The sequence below is a fragment of the Parasteatoda tepidariorum genome, chromosome 10 (genome assembly GCF_982258835.1).
Source record: "Parasteatoda tepidariorum strain Cologne lab strain chromosome 10, Ptep-v5.0, whole genome shotgun sequence".
In the NCBI taxonomy this organism is placed as follows: domain Eukaryota; kingdom Metazoa; phylum Arthropoda; class Arachnida; order Araneae; family Theridiidae; genus Parasteatoda; species Parasteatoda tepidariorum.
The window spans coordinates 86,895,864-86,902,103 of record NC_141764.1 but is presented as its reverse complement, the minus strand read 5'-3'; positions in this window follow the sequence as shown (position 1 = coordinate 86,902,103).

Here is a 6,240-nt window from a genome sequence, read left to right as displayed (position 1 = left end):
TAAGAGTTCTTTTGTCTTCTGAATTTGGTTCAAAATTACAAGGTTCGGGGAGTTGAACATTGATATTCGTAAACTCAGAATTTGGTCAGCCATTCAACTCCGGCTATAAAATAAAATATAGTTCTAGTCATATATGTATACGTTTAACTTTTAATGATTGAGCAATATATAAGTTCATTGTTATTTAAGTAATATTTAAACTTCTATATATGTAGTAAATTAAGAAAAATTTTCAAAAGAATAAATATTAATCAACACTTCTCAATCATGCACACAAAACTGCAATCCATATACCGATATAATTAAATTAGTTAAAATAATTTCAATTACTTTTATTACTATTTGTGACACTTTTCGGTCACTTTCCGTTATCAGATTAAGCAAAACGCGTTTTTAGATGCTCGACTCACCAAAATTAAGCTTATCTTTATTCAGTATTATCGTCGAGGAGGACGTTATTGAATTTCAACATAGCTTCAAGTAACTTTAGAAACATTAATTTGGTGAGGTAGTCCTCATATGCTATCTGCTTTGAACCAGGTTCATATGCTAAACAGTTTCGTCTTTAGTTTTGTTTATATTCAGACAAAGCCAATGCATGAAATGAGATTTTGTCTTAAAATATGAAATATGTTTTACCACATTTAAAATTTATTAGGGTTTTTAAATTCAGATTTAAAGAATCTCTGAAAAACTTAAAGCCATGCACAATAAAATACTTGCATTTATGTTTTCACAACTTTGATATTTTTTAATCTTTTTTATTTTTATTGTAATTGTTAAACCAACGAAAATATTTAAACTAATGAAGAGAGTTTGAAAATATAATGTTTAATTTGAAAATAATCATTGTATTGTATTTTATTTTATTTATAACCAGCGCTGAACAGCTTAGTTTACGACTATCAAAGTTCCACTCCATAGCTTTGTAATTTTGAACCCAACCCAGAGGGCAAGGAAACTCTTGGATCAAGCGTTGGACACAGTAGCCTTCAAGGAGGACTTTTAGATGAAACTAACTCACATTTGTGTTACAAGGAGAGGAAAACAACGAAAGTTCTCTACTGTTAGTCAGAGGCAAGGTGATTCTAATTCATGATCCATCTATCAATGAGGATATTTTACGTCAGCACTGTAAGCGGTTTATATTGAATTGGATGCATTCAAAGTCACAAACCATTCTTTACTACATCAAAACCCAGTCTTTCATTCCAACGCTTAATATCTAATCGTAAAAATGGACTAATGCGTCGTTTAATCAAAATAAGTGACAGATTACTTTTCTCCACAAGATGTCCTAAACATAGAGTAAAAATAACGTTCTTTATAACATTAAAATATCAATTAAGTTGAATTCCATTCTGTCTATACCATTTAAGTTGAATCAAATTGTTTTCTCTTACTTTTTTTATTTTGTTTTGTAACCGTTGTTGAACAGCCGACCCAATTTTTTGGGCTTACGACTACTAATGTTCAACTCCGTGGCCTAGTAATTTTGAACCAAATACAGAAGACAAGGTAACTCCTGGATCACGTATTGGGAGGAATTTTGCCTTCGTGGAGGACATTTTGATGGAACTAACACGCCTTTGCGTTGCATGGAGAGGAAAGTCACGCAAACTTCCCGCGGTTAACCGTCTTTTGATGAAAAAAGTTCATTGTTTATACGAAGAACTAAAACATTAAGTATCATTGGAAATTTATTTTTATGGTGTAAAGAACGGTATTTGTGACTTGGAAATTATTCTATGAAATGCAATAATTATTTTTCAAATAAAATATCTTTGCTTTAAATTACTCTTAAAGTTTTCATTGGTTGTATTAACATAATAAAAAAGTAGAAATGCGTAAGTAATAAGAGAATATTTCTAACTTAGGAAAATTGTATTAGTTTAGGTATTAAATTTTTCTTGGAATTTTTTAAAGCTAAATTGAAAGTTAAAAATTTTTGAACGCAAAGAACCATGTTTGGTATTTTAAAGCAACTTAAAAATATTTCTACTTTTCTATCAATTGGCTTTATCAAGAAAGAATGAGAAATGTTGGATGAATATCGCAGACAACTTCAAACAATGTATGCATACAATGCATTACTAACCTAGCTGAAGCAATGCCGCTTTTGTGATCACTCATTCCAGCATATTAAGATTAGCCTGATATCCATCTTGATTTTAGCATGTAATAGTTTACTAATCTTAATCAACTTTGACTGACCAATCCGCAATCAAGAATAGCGTGGAATGAACTAATTTTTTGATTAAATAGAGCTGCAAGCTAGCGAAAATCGCTGAGAAATGCCGTCATCTTTATTGCTAATGCTATCATCTTTCAGAAATGCTATTATCTTTAAAATATTTGACAGATGATAACTTTTTAGTTTAATTTATAAAAGTGATTAATGCTAAACCAATGAAAAAAATTTATTTTACAAGCATCTCTCACAAACAAACAAACTGAAAATTTGAATCCGAGGTTAGAATTCCTCTCCCAGCTGCTATCCAAATTTTAATACCATTACCACAAACGGTTTTGGAGTTATAAATAAAAGTCACGGAAATGCAGACTCACAACTCTTTTTTTTTTTAAACTTTGCATAGATATTTGAAATTACGCTTTTTAATGCTTTGTTATAACCCTATTCGATTTTCTCTTCCTAAACACTTGTATCTGATTTTCGATCAAATATTCATATTTGTTGTAATAACCAATAGTATACAACAACAATCATTCTAACAATGAATAAGACATTATTGCTTAATTTAATTAACCATTGAGATTAATCGATGAGTGTTTGTTCTATTTCGCAGTAGATTAACTCTGAAATGGAGCTAACACTCATGGATAATTTATTCTTGCAGCATTGTAAAAGGGCTACAACAGCAGGTTAGATACAAAATGCAAGTGCAAATTAACACTTATATCTTAGAACCATTTAAGCTTCTCGTAGGGCAGTGCGATTATGTATTCACGGATGACTCAGTGACACATCATTTCAACAAACGCTTCTTGCAAAAAAATTCTAATTTTATGGCTCGATAGCTGCAATAATTAACGTTTAATTTTATACCTAGTTTCAAGAAATGTCAATGAGTCTAGAAATTTAGAAAAGGATCTTCGCAAAATTAATTTTACGAGTTATTAGTAGTACACAAAAAACATGGTTTGGTTAAAGCAAGATGTAATCACAGTATAAAAAAAACATACATGATGTTTAAAGTTTTTTAACTGTATGAAAAAGCGAAATTTATAAATTTAAATTGAATTTAATGCTCTTAATTGTAGCAGCTCAAAAGGGACATACCATACCATGCTATTTCGCTTTAATTGTACAATTATTTGCGAAAAATATATATATTTAGTTAACATTTTCCATGTGCAAGCAACTTATTATATTATAAAGTTAAAAAAAAAAACTTGTTTCATATACTACACTGTGAAATTCTGCATCAAATTATGGTTAAAAGTACTGACACCTTGAGTGTAACATCCGAAAAATCAATCTTAATGTAAAATCTATTTTTACTGTAAAATTTTGCTCGAAATTTTTACAGTAATATTTATTTAACTACTTTAAATATTACAGTATAAATGACGATACATCAGAAATTTTTGTTACGCATACTTTTACGGTAAAAATGCATTGTACGGTAAAATGTATTTTTATTTAAATGTAAATGCCGGTACTTTTTACAGTAATCTGATCCGATATTTTTTACAGTATAAGACCTTCCGGATAAGATCTGGATGTTCCACGTAACCTATATATATCTAACAGTTTGCATGAAAGTAGTGTTAAAGTTAAAAGTTCAACTCTCACGAACTGCTTACAGTTTTCTTTTAAGTCTGTTTTAAGAACATGGACATTTAAATTTCATTACATATTTAGGAAATTTGCAGGTTGTTAATAAAAATTCTCGACTCTGGAATTTTCTGAAACCCGATTCCGTGTTTGGATGGTATATCATTAAAATTTTTACCGAATCCTAGGAAAATATAAATATTATATTTTCATTATTTTTTTAGTTTATTGAATATTATTATTGAATATATTTCAAATTGAATATATTTAATTGAATTTATTGAATATATTTCAAATATTAGATTTGCATTCAATTTGTAACTCTAATTATATTTTTTTTTCAGTTTTTTAATAATAAATAAATCTTTTTTAACAATTGTACATTAGTAGTTAATACCAGCAGCATTTAGCGACCAGCTTGGGTCACCTTTCAAAATTATATCGTACAACATATAAACTTTAATGGTTACCAAGCCGTGTGCACATCACAACCGTATTCAAATATTCTAATTCTTCATCCCTCCTTTTCCAATCCTAATACTTCTAATAGTTTTAAACAATGTATTAATATTTTTTTTCATAGTCTAGCTGATGCCCGTGGTTCTGTTCGCGAGGTAGAACTTCGATTTCAAATGTACCTATTTGCAAGATATATCCACGATATTCTCAATGTTCTTTACGTATTGAATTATAGCAACAATATAAAATCTGATTTATTGATAGCCATTAAATCATACAAACCACCATAGAGATCGAGATATTTAAGCATAGCAGGCAGCAGAAGTATTAAAATTATTTTCATCCCCGTCTCTTGAGATAAGATAGAAAACTCATCCCACTACTCTGTAAGTATTATATATATATATATATATATATATAATACTTACAGAGTAGTGGGATTAAAAAACGTGGCATTAAAAAAACGTAAATAGCATTAAAAAAACGTGGAAAACGTAAGATCGGGATAACGGGGTAATAAATGTAAGCCTATTTTTCAAAGAATGGACTTACGAGATGACTTGTAGAAAAAATGTGCTTACTTGTTTTTTTGTTTTTAGATACAATTTCAACAATATCCCTCACAATACTTACTATTGTTTGCCAATTTGCTTTTAGGTGTAAATTTGCTAATCAGTATTGAACCAGAGTTTTGCGCTTTGGAACTATTTTTCAGTTATGGATATATCCCCCAATATTTTTACGCATATTCATTCCTATCATTGCGAGCAAGCATTATATGAGATACTGAAGGGAGTTGAAAAGTAATGTGGTTGTGTGCTGTAATGGATATGCGCGTCATTAACTTCGGAACATTTTCAGCGACGCAATTTTATTCTGAAGGGCCAATATTCCCGTTTGATACTGAGAAGCATGGCTTAATATACTAATTTGAAATGTATTTTAGTCGATACTGTCCAATGATGTAGAAATCAAATTCAGAGTTTTCAGAACATTTAATTTTGCTTTAGAAGCGTCTTGCAGGTCAACAGAATCAAGAAAATTGATTACTTAACCAGCTGCTTAGTGAAAAGTTCTTTATTCCAAGATTCAAAGTTTGAAGTTAGCTAAAAATAATCCCACTTGCAAGTTTTACAATTTAAGCTCCCAAACTCCATATAACACCCCTTTCTCTCTATGCATATCTCACCACCCTTCTGATTTTGACTCAAGGGAGAAATCCCCTTTCACAGACGAAAGAACTATACGATAAAATCAAAAAAAATGTCAGAAGAGCTTCAAGCAGCAAATAAACAAATCTTTTTTTTGTTTTAAAAAAAAGAAGAAGAAAAAAAGAAACAGTACTCAGAAAAGGATTGTACAAGCTTTGTAGAGAAAAGAATGATTTTGATTCGTTAGAAAAATGAATAAAGTGGTATTTTCTTAAAAATGGTAATGTAAAATCTGGGATAAATTAACATTATCAGAATAGGCAATTATTACTGACAGGCAGAAAATGACGCAGCAAGCTGGATAACGTACGAAACGAACAACGTAAAACCGGGATTCCACTGTATATATAATTATAAAGATTTGTTTAAATAGTTTTTCATAAGAGCAAAAAAATTTTTTTTATTCGTTTACTCTCTGGGACTCTCTCAAAACTTTCCTTGACACCTCAGATTTGATTTAAAGATTTTGAGGCAAAGTATGCAAGAAAATATCTACGCTTGTTACGAAAATACACTGAAAGTTATGTCTTTTATTTTAATACGAATATCTATTAAAATGTAAAATTACTCAACAATACATATTTAAAAATTGCGAGTAAACAATGAATTTTATATCAGTGTCATAATATTTTCATGAAAAGAAAACGAAGGGCTTTAACGGAAGTAAAATTTTCCTCTTTCTCAATCTGCTATATACAGTTTCAAAACTAAGTTAATGGGGAAGTAAACTCATCGAAATCATTATGCAGTCGCTCCCACTGACATCGTGAC